This window comes from Musa acuminata, chromosome BXJ3-4 (genome assembly GCF_036884655.1).
Source record: "Musa acuminata AAA Group cultivar baxijiao chromosome BXJ3-4, Cavendish_Baxijiao_AAA, whole genome shotgun sequence".
Taxonomy (NCBI): Eukaryota; Viridiplantae; Streptophyta; class Magnoliopsida; order Zingiberales; family Musaceae; genus Musa; species Musa acuminata.
Window position 1 is genome coordinate 26,381,556 of NC_088352.1, and position 16,277 is coordinate 26,397,832.

Genomic DNA, 16,277 nt, shown 5'->3' on the forward strand with positions numbered 1-16,277 from the left:
CTCTGGCAGAGAGGTGCATCAGCCTGAGCTCAGTTTCGAGCTCTGCCAGGTGATGCAACCACCGAGCTCAGACTTCGAGCTCTGCCAGGTGATGCAACCACCGAGCTCAGACTTCGAGCTCTGCCAGGCGATGCAACCACTGAGCTCAGTCTTCGAGCTCTGGCAGAGAGGAGCAATCGCCTGAGCTCAGTCTTCGAGCTCTACCAGGCGGTGCCACCTCTCCAGTCAGGAGGTGCAACCGCCTGATCCCGGAATTCCGGGATTTGATCGTTTTGAGCTCGAAATTTGAATTGGGTTGGGGCCTATAAATACCCCACCCATTCAGCACTGAACAGAAACAGATCCACACCGAATTCTTGATCTTTTCAGTGATTCTAAGAGCTCAAATTTGTGTAAAGTCCTAAAGTTCTCCTCCTTCTGTTCTTTAAGTCTTGAGTTGTAAAGAGAGGAGAGAAAGGATCTGTAAAGGTTGTCTCCTAAGCCTGTCAAAAGGAGAGAAACTGTAAAAGGGCAGTTAGCCTTCGCCCATTGAAGGAAGGCAGCTAGTTGACGTCGGTGACCTCGTCGAAGGAGGAAGCCAAAAGTGGAGTAGGTCAAGACTGACCGAACCACTCTAAATCTCTGGTTTGCTTTTACCTTGAGCACTTTATCATTACTGCAAACCTCCTACATTGCTACTGCCCTCTGCGCCTTTACGAATGAGTTTCTAAGCTCTGATCTTTCAGAATCTGCATTCAAACGTAAATCGTGTTTTCGTACGATCTTCACACTGCAGTTTACGCTTACATTCGGATTCCATTTATAACTGCAAACTGCTTTCTACGTAAAACACTTTTCAAGGTTCAAAACTACTTTTAGACGCAAAACTACATTTAGACGTAAAATTACGTTTAGACGTAAATCTGCGTTTAGACGCAAAACTGCGTTTAGACGTAAAACTGCGTTTAGACGTAAAACTGCGTTTAGACGCAAAACTACGTTTAGACGTAAAACTGCATTTAGACGTAAAACTGCGTTTTGACGTAAAACTGCGTTTGGACGTAAAACTGAGTTTAGACGCAAACTGCGCTTAGACGCAAACTGCGCTTAGACGCAAACTGTGTTTAGACGCAAACTGTGTTTAGACGTAAACTGTGTTTAGATGCAAACTGCGCTTAGACGCAAACTGCGCTTAGACGCAAAACTGCGCTTAGACGTAAACTGCACTGTGATTCTGCTTTTATATCGAAATCATTTTTTATCGGACGAACGCAGCTTTAGCTTTTAAATTGCTGTAAGATTTCTGCTGCACTAATTCACCCCCCCCCTCTTAGTGCTCTCGATCCTAACAATTGGTATCAGAGCGGGGTATTTCTCATTTCGGATTTACACCCGAGAGAAATGACTTTTCAAGAGGGCTGTTCGGTCTTTCGTCCACCGTTCTTTAACGGATTGGACTACACTTATTGGAAAACTCGAATGAGAGTTTTCTTAATTTCTCTAAATCTGGATTTATGGAATATCATTGAAAACGGTTTTCAACTTCCCTCCAAACCGATGAATGAATGGTCGGTTTTGGAGAAGAAGAATTTTTCTTTAAATGCAAAGGCTATGAATGCCTTATTTTGCGCATTGGACAAAAATGAGTTCAATCGGATTTCTACGTGTGAAACGGCTTTCGATATTTGGCGCACTCTTGAAATCACGCACGAGGGAACTAGTAGAGTCAAAGACTCGAAAGTTAATATTTTACTGCTTGATTTCGAGCTTTTTCATATGAAACCAAGCGAAACCGTTGTTGACATGTACACCCGTTTTACGGATGTCGTCAATGGTTTAAAATCACTTGGTAAAAGCTTTTCGAATTTTGAACTCGTTAACAAAGTTTTGCGCTCACTTTCTAAAACTTGGGATTCAAAAGTAACTGCTATTCAAGAATCGAAAAACTTGAACCATTTTCCACTTGAAGAACTAATTGGTTCATTGATCACATATGAAATGACGTGCAATGCACGTGAAGAACTTGAGAACCACCTTCCAAAGAACAGGAAGGATTTGGAACTCTGGACAAATGAATGCCACTTGAGCGATGACTCAAGTGATGAGGACAATGATGAACAAACCAACCTTCCAAAGAACAGGAAGGATTTGGGACATAGAACATTTGAAGACCACTCGAGCATAAGCTCAAGTGATGGTGAACTTAAACTACAAATGAAACGAAAATTAAAAAGCAAAAAGAATGGAACTACTTGCTTTAAACGCAAGAAGAAGAACAAAAATTGGGATGAATCGAGCTCATCTGAAGACGAGAAAGTCAATAAAAGCGAGGCGACAAAATACGCCTTACCAGCCTACGATGTTGAGGTAATTAAAATGCCTTTGGTTTATTTTGAAATTACTTGATGCTTTCATGATATATTTTCTTTTTTAGTTTAGAATTATTTTTCTTGAAAATTACATGTTTAAAAATAAAAATACAGAAATTATGATCATGCTGATAATTTCAAAAATAATATTATGATAAACAAACAAAATGATTTTGATCATGGTTAAGAAGTAATAATGTGTATCATGTTTGATTAACATTGTTGAATGAAATCACGTTTGATTTAAAGTAATGCATAAAGATGTAATATGAAATGGTTATTAACAATTTTATGCATGTGATTTTAAGTTATCCATGATCATGAGCTTGTTTGATCTTCTTGACTTAATTTCAAGATCTATAGCAAAAATCATGTTTGAATATATGAAAGTGTTAATTTCATTTTCGGATTCAGTTAACAATTGGTATCCTAACAATCGGATTTTCTCATACACTTATGAAAAATATTTTTCTAAAATGGATTTGATGAAATGATTCATGCTTATAAACTCCATCTTGAAATATGAATGATAGTGTTTTTGCTTGCAAAGATTTGTTTCACATTCATATCTCCTATGATTCGTGTGCAGAAAAAGAATTTATAAATCATAACACAATGTGATTTCTTATGCAAAAATAAAGTGCTTTTGTGATTCTTTGCTAAAGAGAATAATTATTAAAATCATGATCTTGGTAATTATAACATGGAGCTCTTTATAAATCAAGATCGTTCATTATGCTCCCTACATTTATCAAAAAAGGAGTTCTTCAAATGAAATGCAATTCAATGAAGTGTCATATTGATGTCTTGAAACTTGGAATATTTTAAAATGTGATCTTGATAAGAATGTTTTAAGTTGCTCTTTGTACTATATCTTTTCGAATGAATCATGAGCCTTGATATCATATATTTCATAATATAAGATTTCTTTGCCTTATGTCTTGAACTTTCATGCTTATCTTAATTTGGCATATAAAGACTAAGGCATGCTTAGATGAAAAAGAATCTCTTAAAAAATGCTTTTCCCATCTGATCGAGATTAATGATTTCATGATATTTTGTGAATCTCGAAATTAATTTTAATGACTTGATTATGAATTTCAAGTTAATGATTTGATTTGAATAAGTTTTATCTAAATCATAATCTTGATCTTGCAAAATTGAAGTCACAAATAATATCTTGTGGTATTCATGAATTGATACTCACAATATGAAAGCATTGATATTCATGACTTGAATTGGATTGAAACATTGTATGCTTAAATTAATCATTCTCCTATGTTTCAAAAATTCCTTAAATGCCTTATGTGATGATTGAAAACTAACTTGCTTTATGATGAATCAAAAATCATGACTTGATCTATGATGTAAATGCCTTGAAATGATTGAAATATTTAACACTTTTATGCTCTACCCCCTACTTTCTTCTTGTTTTCAATGATAAAATGGGGAGAAGTTTTGATCATGCATGGTAGGATATAATTTGACAAAATTGATACCATCATGATATGAAACATTTATGATGTACAATTATGCATGCAATACTTGTGCTTTCTAAATATGATGTGATGTATTGCATATGATGTAAATCATGATTTAAAATGCTATGAGTGCCAAGTTACACATTTTGAGAAGAAATTGTTATATTGAAATATTAATGTAATTATGAATGGTGATATGATATCATGCATGTAATACTTCAATTTATGATAATGATGCATGCAATGATAAAATATTCATGATGAAAAATTATCTTGACATTCATAACTTGATTATTCATCATTTGTCATGATTTTGAAATCGTTGTAAAAGGAAAAGAGAACTACAAAACTATATTCTCTCTTTCTTTTTTTTTACAATGACAAAGGGGGAGATAGCTAGCTTGTACAAGTCAAGAAGATGCAAAAACTTGATTGCTAGCTTACCTATTTTAAGAAGCAAAGATTGCTAACTTGCTTATTTCAAGAAGAAAAATTGTCTTCTTGAACATCACTATCTTGAATATCTCAAGAAGCAAAACTTGCAATTTGCACATTGCAATAGGAAGCAAGAATCATGAGCTTACACAAGAAAGCTATCTTGCATTTGCTTTCGAAATTTTTGCTAGCTTATATGTTGTGAAACTTGTATATCGTAAAAATTGCTAGCTTGTTGGTCTAAAGAGAAGCAAAAAGTTGCTATCTCAAAAGAAGCAAATATGCTATCTTGCCTATCTCAAGAGGCAAAAATGCTAACTTGCGCATCTAGCAAAGTGAGCAAAATTTTCAAGAAGCAAGAGTTGCCTTCTTGAACATCTCTAATTTGCTAGCTTGCATGATATAGAACTTGCTATCTTGAACATTACCAAAAGTGCTATCTTATATGTTATAAAACTTGAATATCTAAAACTTGATAGCATGAATGTTCTAAGCATGATATAACACTTGCTAAATCTTCTAGCTCCAAGATTGCATGATGATAAAACTTGATACTATGTTTCTCATGCAATGAGTTGAATCAATATCACAAACACTTGATTGAGATACTTCTCCTTTTTGTTGATGACAAAGGGGGAGAAGTATGTTGATGAAAGTATGTTGATGACATGACATGTGATGCATAAGTTTATGCATATGTTCATGTTGACGTGTTGCAAGTATTCATGATGAATATTGCAATGACTTGAATTCAGTTTGAATTCAAGGTTCTATCAATATGGCATATTGATAGGGGGAGTTTGTTTAAACTCCGGGAGTTAAGTTTAACTCCGTCATCAAGTGGTTGTCATCATCAAAAAGGGGGAGATTGTTGAATCTCGGATTTTGATGATGAAACTACTTGATATATGTTTATGATTTAATCTGCGTTTTGAGTGACGCAGGATGCTTCGATCAGGATGAGACAATTAAAGCAGGAAAATCATGTTGTGCCGAAGGAACGTGTCAGAAGATTGGACGTCGGGCCGGTGGATCGGTCGACGTATCGACAGAAGGCTTCGGGCCGTGAACTCGGGCATCGGGCCAAGAAGAGCGGGTATTGTGCCAAGGATATCGGAGTTGCGGAGTCAACTGGCCGATTGGGCAATAGGCTGCACGAGAGGACGATGCGCCGAAGAATCGGACGAAGCGTCGAGGGACCAATGACATGTCGGACAACTTGGTTAATTGCTTAGGATTAATTGTTTCGATCGAAGTTTTGATTTGGTGTGCAGGATTAACTACGATGAGAGTAAGACAAGCAGCAGGTGTTGCGCCGGAGTCAAGATCATGATCACGTTGGGAGTTCGAGAGTTCGACGGAAGTTCGGACGGTCGTCGGAGGTTCAGCGAGAACAGATCCGAGAAGTCCAGAAGCTTGCCAAGCGAAGCTCATCGGAACTCGCCAAGTGGATCGTCGCAAAGTCCAGGAGTATGCCGGATGTCCGCAGAAGGATCACCGAGGGTTTATCGGATGATCGACGGAAGTTCGCCGGAAACTCGCCGGAAGAAGCGATTGACGCATCGGAGCATAGCTGCAGAAGTTGTCTTAGAGTTAATCGTAGTTAGCACGATGATTAAGCTTGAAAATGGGAGGTGATCCCATTAGCTTAATCTTGGGGCAATTAGGCCCCTGAAAAGATTCAAATTGGGCCGAATGGAGCGAACCATTCGGACCCTGATTGCACCAGGCGGTGCAATCGCCTAGGACAGGAGGTGCAACCGCCTGGGCTGCAGGACTGGGCGGTGCAACCGCCCCAGCCATGTCTTCCAGCAAGATTGGGCGGTGCAACCGCCCCAGCCAAGAGGTGCTACCGCCCAGGGCTCAGTCTCCAAGCGAGACTGGGCGGTGCAACCTCCTCTGTCAAGAGGTAGCACCGCCAGAGCTCAAGTTTCGAGCTCTGCCAAGAGGTGCAACCACCGAGCTCGGTCTTCAAGCTCTGGTAGAGAGGTGCAACCTCTTTGGACAGGTGATGCATCGCCTGAGCTCGGTCTTCGAGCTCTGGCAGAGAGGTGCATCAGCCTGAGCTCAGTTTCGAGCTCTGCCAGGTGATGCAACCACCGAGCTCAGACTTCGAGCTCTGCCAGGTGATGCAACCACCGAGCTCAGACTTCGAGCTCTGCCAGGCGATGCAACCACTGAGCTCAGTCTTCGAGCTCTGGCAGAGAGGAGCAATCGCCTGAGCTCAGTCTTCGAGCTCTGCCAGGCGGTGCCACCTCTCCAGTCAGGAGGTGCAACCGCCTGATCCGGAATTCCGGGATTTGATCGTTTTGAGCTCGAAATTTGAATTGGGTTGGGGCCTATAAATACCCCACCCATTCAGCACTGAACAGAAACAGATCCACACCGAATTCTTGATCTTTTCAGTGATTCTAAGAGCTCAAATTTGTGTAAAGTCCTAAAGTTCTCCTCCTTCTGTTCTTTAAGTCTTGAGTTGTAAAGAGAGGAGAGAAAGGATCTGTAAAGGTTGTCTCCTAAGCCTGTCAAAAGGAGAGAAACTGTAAAAGGGCAGTTAGCCTTCGCCCATTGAAGGAAGGCAGCTAGTTGACGTCGGTGACCTCGTCGAAGGAGGAAGCCAAAAGTGGAGTAGGTCAAGACTGACCGAACCACTCTAAATCTCTGGTTTGCTTTTACCTTGAGCACTTTATCATTACTGCAAACCTCCTACATTGCTACTGCCCTCTGCGCCTTTACGAATGAGTTTCTAAGCTCTGATCTTTCAGAATCTGCATTCAAACGTAAATCGTGTTTTCGTACGATCTTCACACTGCAGTTTACGCTTACATTCGGATTCCATTTATAACTGCAAACTGCTTTCTACGTAAAACACTTTTCAAGGTTCAAAACTGCTTTTAGACGCAAAACTACATTTAGACGTAAAATTACGTTTAGACGTAAATCTGCGTTTAGACGCAAAACTGCGTTTAGACGTAAAACTGCGTTTAGACGTAAAACTGCGTTTAGACGCAAAACTACGTTTAGACGTAAAACTGCATTTAGACGTAAAACTGCGTTTTGACGTAAAACTGCGTTTGGACGTAAAACTGAGTTTAGACGCAAACTGCGCTTAGACGCAAACTGCGCTTAGACGCAAACTGTGTTTAGACGCAAACTGTGTTTAGACGTAAACTGTGTTTAGATGCAAACTGCGCTTAGACGCAAACTGCGCTTAGACGCAAAACTGCGCTTAGACGTAAACTGCACTGTGATTCTGCTTTTATATCGAAATCATTTTTTATCGGACGAACGCAGCTTTAGCTTTTAAATTGCTGTAAGATTTCTGCTGCACTAATTCACCCCCCCCCTCTTAGTGCTCTCGATCCTAACAATTGGTATCAGAGCGGGGTATTTCTCATTTCGGATTTACACCCGAGAGAAATGACTTTTCAAGAGGGCTGTTCGGTCTTTCGTCCACCGTTCTTTAACGGATTGGACTACACTTATTGGAAAACTCGAATGAGAGTTTTCTTAATTTCTCTAAATCTGGATTTATGGAATATCATTGAAAACGGTTTTCAACTTCCCTCCAAACCGATGAATGAATGGTCGGTTTTGGAGAAGAAGAATTTTTCTTTAAATGCAAAGGCTATGAATGCCTTATTTTGCGCATTGGACAAAAATGAGTTCAATCGGATTTCTACGTGTGAAACGGCTTTCGATATTTGGCGCACTCTTGAAATCACGCACGAGGGAACTAGTAGAGTCAAAGACTCGAAAGTTAATATTTTACTGCTTGATTTCGAGCTTTTTCATATGAAACCAAGCGAAACCGTTGTTGACATGTACACCCGTTTTACGGATGTCGTCAATGGTTTAAAATCACTTGGTAAAAGCTTTTCGAATTTTGAACTCGTTAACAAAGTTTTGCGCTCACTTTCTAAAACTTGGGATTCAAAAGTAACTGCTATTCAAGAATCGAAAAACTTGAACCATTTTCCACTTGAAGAACTAATTGGTTCATTGATCACATATGAAATGACGTGCAATGCACGTGAAGAACTTGAGAACCACCTTCCAAAGAACAGGAAGGATTTGGAACTCTGGACAAATGAATGCCACTTGAGCGATGACTCAAGTGATGAGGACAATGATGAACAAACCAACCTTCCAAAGAACAGGAAGGATTTGGGACATAGAACATTTGAAGACCACTCGAGCATAAGCTCAAGTGATGGTGAACTTAAACTACAAATGAAACGAAAATTAAAAAGCAAAAAGAATGGAACTACTTGCTTTAAACGCAAGAAGAAGAACAAAAATTGGGATGAATCGAGCTCATCTGAAGACGAGAAAGTCAATAAAAGCGAGGCGACAAAATACGCCTTACCAGCCTACGATGTTGAGGTAATTAAAATGCCTTTGGTTTATTTTGAAATTACTTGATGCTTTCATGATATATTTTCTTTTTTAGTTTAGAATTATTTTTCTTGAAAATTACATGTTTAAAAATAAAAATACAGAAATTATGATCATGCTGATAATTTCAAAAATAATATTATGATAAACAAACAAAATGATTTTGATCATGGTTAAGAAGTAATAATGTGTATCATGTTTGATTAACATTGTTGAATGAAATCACGTTTGATTTAAAGTAATGCATAAAGATGTAATATGAAATGGTTATTAACAATTTTATGCATGTGATTTTAAGTTATCCATGATCATGAGCTTGTTTGATCTTCTTGACTTAATTTCAAGATCTATAGCAAAAATCATGTTTGAATATATGAAAGTGTTAATTTCATTTTCGGATTCAGTTAACAATTGGTATCCTAACAATCGGATTTTCTCATACACTTATGAAAAATATTTTTCTAAAATGGATTTGATGAAATGATTCATGCTTATAAACTCCATCTTGAAATATGAATGATAGTGTTTTTGCTTGCAAAGATTTGTTTCACATTCATATCTCCTATGATTCGTGTGCAGAAAAAGAATTTATAAATCATAACACAATGTGATTTCTTATGCAAAAATAAAGTGCTTTTGTGATTCTTTGCTAAAGAGAATAATTATTAAAATCATGATCTTGGTAATTATAACATGGAGCTCTTTATAAATCAAGATCGTTCATTATGCTCCCTACATTTATCAAAAAAGGAGTTCTTCAAATGAAATGCAATTCAATGAAGTGTCATATTGATGTCTTGAAACTTGGAATATTTTAAAATGTGATCTTGATAAGAATGTTTTAAGTTGCTCTTTGTACTATATCTTTTCGAATGAATCATGAGCCTTGATATCATATATTTCATAATATAAGATTTCTTTGCCTTATGTCTTGAACTTTCATGCTTATCTTAATTTGGCATATAAAGACTAAGGCATGCTTAGATGAAAAAGAATCTCTTAAAAAATGCTTTTCCCATCTGATCGAGATTAATGATTTCATGATATTTTGTGAATCTCGAAATTAATTTTAATGACTTGATTATGAATTTCAAGTTAATGATTTGATTTGAATAAGTTTTATCTAAATCATAATCTTGATCTTGCAAAATTGAAGTCACAAATAATATCTTGTGGTATTCATGAATTGATACTCACAATATGAAAGCATTGATATTCATGACTTGAATTGGATTGAAACATTGTATGCTTAAATTAATCATTCTCCTATGTTTCAAAAATTCCTTAAATGCCTTATGTGATGATTGAAAACTAACTTGCTTTATGATGAATCAAAAATCATGACTTGATCTATGATGTAAATGCCTTGAAATGATTGAAATATTTAACACTTTTATGCTCTACCCCCTACTTTCTTCTTGTTTTCAATGATAAAATGGGGAGAAGTTTTGATCATGCATGGTAGGATATAATTTGACAAAATTGATACCATCATGATATGAAACATTTATGATGTACAATTATGCATGCAATACTTGTGCTTTCTAAATATGATGTGATGTATTGCATATGATGTAAATCATGATTTAAAATGCTATGAGTGCCAAGTTACACATTTTGAGAAGAAATTGTTATATTGAAATATTAATGTAATTATGAATGGTGATATGATATCATGCATGTAATACTTCAATTTATGATAATGATGCATGCAATGATAAAATATTCATGATGAAAAATTATCTTGACATTCATAACTTGATTATTCATCATTTGTCATGATTTTGAAATCGTTGTAAAAGGAAAAGAGAACTACAAAACTATATTCTCTCTTTCTTTTTTTTTACAATGACAAAGGGGGAGATAGCTAGCTTGTACAAGTCAAGAAGATGCAAAAACTTGATTGCTAGCTTACCTATTTTAAGAAGCAAAGATTGCTAACTTGCTTATTTCAAGAAGAAAAATTGTCTTCTTGAACATCACTATCTTGAATATCTCAAGAAGCAAAACTTGCAATTTGCACATTGCAATAGGAAGCAAGAATCATGAGCTTACACAAGAAAGCTATCTTGCATTTGCTTTCGAAATTTTTGCTAGCTTATATGTTGTGAAACTTGTATATCGTAAAAATTGCTAGCTTGTTGGTCTAAAGAGAAGCAAAAAGTTGCTATCTCAAAAGAAGCAAATATGCTATCTTGCCTATCTCAAGAGGCAAAAATGCTAACTTGCGCATCTAGCAAAGTGAGCAAAATTTTCAAGAAGCAAGAGTTGCCTTCTTGAACATCTCTAATTTGCTAGCTTGCATGATATAGAACTTGCTATCTTGAACATTACCAAAAGTGCTATCTTATATGTTATAAAACTTGAATATCTAAAACTTGATAGCATGAATGTTCTAAGCATGATATAACACTTGCTAAATCTTCTAGCTCCAAGATTGCATGATGATAAAACTTGATACTATGTTTCTCATGCAATGAGTTGAATCAATATCACAAACACTTGATTGAGATACTTCTCCTTTTTGTTGATGACAAAGGGGGAGAAGTATGTTGATGAAAGTATGTTGATGACATGACATGTGATGCATAAGTTTATGCATATGTTCATGTTGACGTGTTGCAAGTATTCATGATGAATATTGCAATGACTTGAATTCAGTTTGAATTCAAGGTTCTATCAATATGGCATATTGATAGGGGGAGTTTGTTTAAACTCCGGGAGTTAAGTTTAACTCCGTCATCAAGTGGTTGTCATCATCAAAAAGGGGGAGATTGTTGAATCTCGGATTTTGATGATGAAACTACTTGATATATGTTTATGATTTAATCTGCGTTTTGAGTGACGCAGGATGCTTCGATCAGGATGAGACAATTAAAGCAGGAAAATCATGTTGTGCCGAAGGAACGTGTCAGAAGATTGGACGTCGGGCCGGTGGATCGGTCGACGTATCGACAGAAGGCTTCGGGCCGTGAACTCGGGCATCGGGCCAAGAAGAGCGGGTATTGTGCCAAGGATATCGGAGTTGCGGAGTCAACTGGCCGATTGGGCAATAGGCTGCACGAGAGGACGATGCGCCGAAGAATCGGACGAAGCGTCGAGGGACCAATGACATGTCGGACAACTTGGTTAATTGCTTAGGATTAATTGTCTCGATCGATGTTTTGATTTGGTGTGCAGGATTAACTACGATGAGAGTAAGACAAGCAGCAGGTGTTGCGCCGGAGTCAAGATCATGATCACGTTGGGAGTTCGAGAGTTCGACGGAAGTTCGGACGGTCGTCGGAGGTTCAGCGAGAACAGATCCGAGAAGTCCAGAAGCTTGCCAAGCGAAGCTCATCGGAACTCGCCAAGTGGATCGTCGCAAAGTCCAGGAGTATGCCGGATGTCCGCAGAAGGATCACCGAGGGTTTATCGGATGATCGACGGAAGTTCGCCGGAAACTCGCCGGAAGAAGCGATTGACGCATCGGAGCATAGCTGCAGAAGTTGTCTTAGAGTTAATCGTAGTTAGCACGATGATTAAGCTTGAAAATGGGAGGTGATCCCATTAGCTTAATCTTGGGGCAATTAGGCCCCTGAAAAGATTCAAATTGGGCCGAATGGAGCGAACCATTCGGACCCTGATTGCACCAGGCGGTGCAATCGCCTAGGACAGGAGGTGCAACCGCCTGGGCTGCAGGACTGGGCGGTGCAACCGCCCCAGCCAGGCGGTGCAACCGCCCAGGCCATGTCTTCCAGCAAGATTGGGCGGTGCAACCGCCCCAGCCAAGAGGTGCTACCGCCCAGGGCTCAGTCTCCAAGCGAGACTGGGCGGTGCAACCTCCTCTGTCAAGAGGTAGCACCGCCAGAGCTCAAGTTTCGAGCTCTGCCAAGAGGTGCAACCACCGAGCTCGGTCTTCAAGCTCTGGTAGAGAGGTGCAACCTCTTTGGACAGGTGATGCATCGCCTGAGCTCGGTCTTCGAGCTCTGGCAGAGAGGTGCATCAGCCTGAGCTCAATTTCGAGCTCTGCCAGGTGATGCAACCACCGAGCTCAGACTTCGAGCTCTGCCAGGTGATGCAACCACCGAGCTCAGACTTCGAGCTCTGCCAGGCGATGCAACCACTGAGCTCAGTCTTCGAGCTCTGGCAGAGAGGAGCAATCGCCTGAGCTCAGTCTTCGAGCTCTGCCAGGCGGTGCCACCTCTCCAGTCAGGAGGTGCAACCGCCTGATCCCGGAATTCCGGGATTTGATCGTTTTGAGCTCGAAATTTGAATTGGGTTGGGGCCTATAAATACCCCACCCATTCAGCACTGAACAGAAACAGATCCACACCGAATTCTTGATCTTTTCAGTGATTCTAAGAGCTCAAATTTGTGTAAAGTCCTAAAGTTCTCCTCCTTCTGTTCTTTAAGTCTTGAGTTGTAAAGAGAGGAGAGAAAGGATCTGTAAAGGTTGTCTCCTAAGCCTGTCAAAAGGAGAGAAACTGTAAAAGGGCAGTTAGCCTTCGCCCATTGAAGGAAGGCAGCTAGTTGACGTCGGTGACCTCGTCGAAGGAGGAAGCCAAAAGTGGAGTAGGTCAAGACTGACCGAACCACTCTAAATCTCTGGTTTGCTTTTACCTTGAGCACTTTATCATTACTGCAAACCTCCTACATTGCTACTGCCCTCTGCGCCTTTATGAACGAGTTTCTAAGCTCTGATCTTTCAGAATCTGCATTCAAACGTAAATCGTGTTTTCGTACGATCTTCACACTGCAGTTTACGCTTACATTCGGATTCCATTTATAACTGCAAACTGCTTTCTACGTAAAACGCTTTTCAAGGTTCAAAACTGCTTTTAGACGCAAAACTACATTTAGACGTAAAATTACGTTTAGACGTAAAACTGCGTTTAGACGCAAAACTGCGTTTAGACGTAAAACTGCGTTTAGACGTAAAACTGCGTTTAGACGCAAAACTACGTTTAGACGTAAAACTGCGTTTAGACGTAAAACTGCGTTTTGACGTAAAACTGCGTTTGGACGTAAAACTGAGTTTAGACGCAAACTGCGCTTAGACGCAAACTGCGCTTAGACGCAAACTGTGTTTAGACGCAAACTGTGTTTAGACGCAAACTGTGTTTAGATGCAAACTGCGCTTAGACGCAAAACTGCGCTTAGACGCAAACTGCACTGTGATTCTGCTTTTATATCGAAATCATTTTTTATCGGACGAACGCAGCTTTAGCTTTTAAATTGCTGTAAGATTTCCGCTGCACTAATTCACCCCCCCCCTCTTAGTGCTCTCGATCCTAACAGCATGATCGACACTTCTCATTTGCATACATCAAAATAAATTCATGAATATCTCATGCATTCATATCATCACTTGAGGAATATTGAAAAGAAATAATTGGGTGATGAGATAAATATTTCATGAATACAAAGAATTGCATAAAAATCATGTCATGAATACAAGGAATACAAGTCAATCATTCAAGAGAAAAATCATCATTCATTTTCAATTCATTCAATTTGATAAATCAAGATCATGATTTTGATAAAACTCATCTCAAATTTAAATCATCAAAATCATTTTTATGGCTCACAAAATTTATAACATAAATAGATTCATGATTTTATTGATAATATATTTTCCCTCTTTTTAAGTGTTTCATTTTAAATGGTCGATTTCATGTTAGCATGCCTTTTCATTTATGAAAACATGCATCAATTTTTTTTAAAGTCACTATTATTATCATGAAAATTGATAATCCATAAATATCAAGAATCATCATACATAATTTCAAAAATATATACTCATTAATCATAACTTCAAATTAAACATGATTTCATATACTCAAAATCGAGAAATAACAATGGAAATCAACATGATACACATTATTACTTCTCAACCACATATAGCATGATTTCATTAGGTATTTTTAATCAAAATCATTTTGTTTATCATAAACATACAATTTTCATAATTATTTTCAAAATTACTAGAATGATAAGCATGATTCCTAATTGTTTGTATTTTTATTATAAAATTATTAAACATGCAATTTTTAAGAAAATAAAGAAAAATGCTTTATGAAAAGTATCATGTAATTTCAAAGTAAATTAAAGGCATTTTGATTACCTCAGCGTCGAAAGGCGTAAAGGCGTAGTTTGCCACCTCGCCTTTGTTGATTTTCTCCTCGTCTTCGGAGGAGCTCGATTCATCCCAATTTTTGTTCTTCTTCTTGCTTTCAAAGCAAGTAGTTCCGTTCTTTTTACTTTTTAATTTTTGTTTCATTTGTAGTTTAAGTTCACCATCACTTGAGCTTATGCTTGAGTGGTCTTCAAATGTTCTATGTCCCAAATCCTTCCTGTTCTTTAGAAGGTGGTTCTCAAGTTCTTCACGTGCATTGCACGTCATTTCATATGTGATCAATGAACCAATTAGTTCTTCAAGTGAAAAAATATTTAAATCTTTTGTTTCTTTTAAAGCCGTTACTTTTGAATCCCACTTCTTAGAAAGAGAACGCAAAATCTTGTTCACAAGTTCAGAATTCAAAAAATATTTGCCAAGAGCTCTTAAACCATTGACGACATCCGTAAAACGGGTGTACATGTCACCATTGGTTTCGCTTGGCTTCATTTGAAAAAGCTCGAAATAATGCAGTAAAATATTAACTTTCGAGTCTTTGACTCTACTAGTTCCCTCGTGCGTGATTTCAAGAGTGCGCTAAATATCGAAAGTCGTTTCGCACAAAGAAACCCGATTGAACTCATTTTTGTCCAAAGCGCAAAATAAGGCATTCATAGCCTTTGCGTTTAAAGAAAAATGCTTCTTCTCTAAATCCGACCATTCGATCATTGGAAGAGAAGACATCGAAAAATCATTTTTGACAAGATTCCAAAGTTCAACATCCATAGAAATAAGAAAGATCCTCATTCGGGTCTTCCAATAGGTGTAGTCCAATCCGTTAAACAACGGTGGATGAAAAATCGAAAATCCCTCTTGAAAGCCATAAAGAGCCATTTCTCTCGGGTGTAAGTCCTAAATGAGAAATACCGGGCTCTGATACCAATTGTTAGGATCGAGAGCACTAAGAGGGGGGGGGGGGGGGGGGGGGGGTGAATTAGTGCAGCGGAAAACTTTCTGCGATTAAAATCGAAAGCTGCGTTCAAACGATAAAAACAACTTCTGTATGAAAGTTGATACTAAGCAAGGTTAAAGTCAATCTATGCAGGCAGTTTGCAACTATGATGAAAACCAGAATATCGGCGCAAACTGAAATCCGACGTTTGTACGAAGAAACTGATTTACATCTAAATGCTGATTCATAAATCACTTGATTAGATAAGACACAGTTTAAGCAGGAGTATAAAGGCAGTGTGCAGTTATGGTAAAGCTCAAAACGTAAACGTAATATGCAATATGATGATCATACGAAAAAGTAAATTTACGTCTAAACGCATATTTACGTCTGAACCTCGAAACTCGTTCATAAAATCGTAGAGGGCAGTAAGCTATTGAGAAGTTTGCAGTGAAGGTAAAATGCTCAAAGGAAATGCAAACCGAGATTTAGAGTGGTTCGGTCAATCTTGACCTACTCCACTTTTGGCTTCCTCCACCGACGAGGTCACCGACGTCAACTAGAGGCCT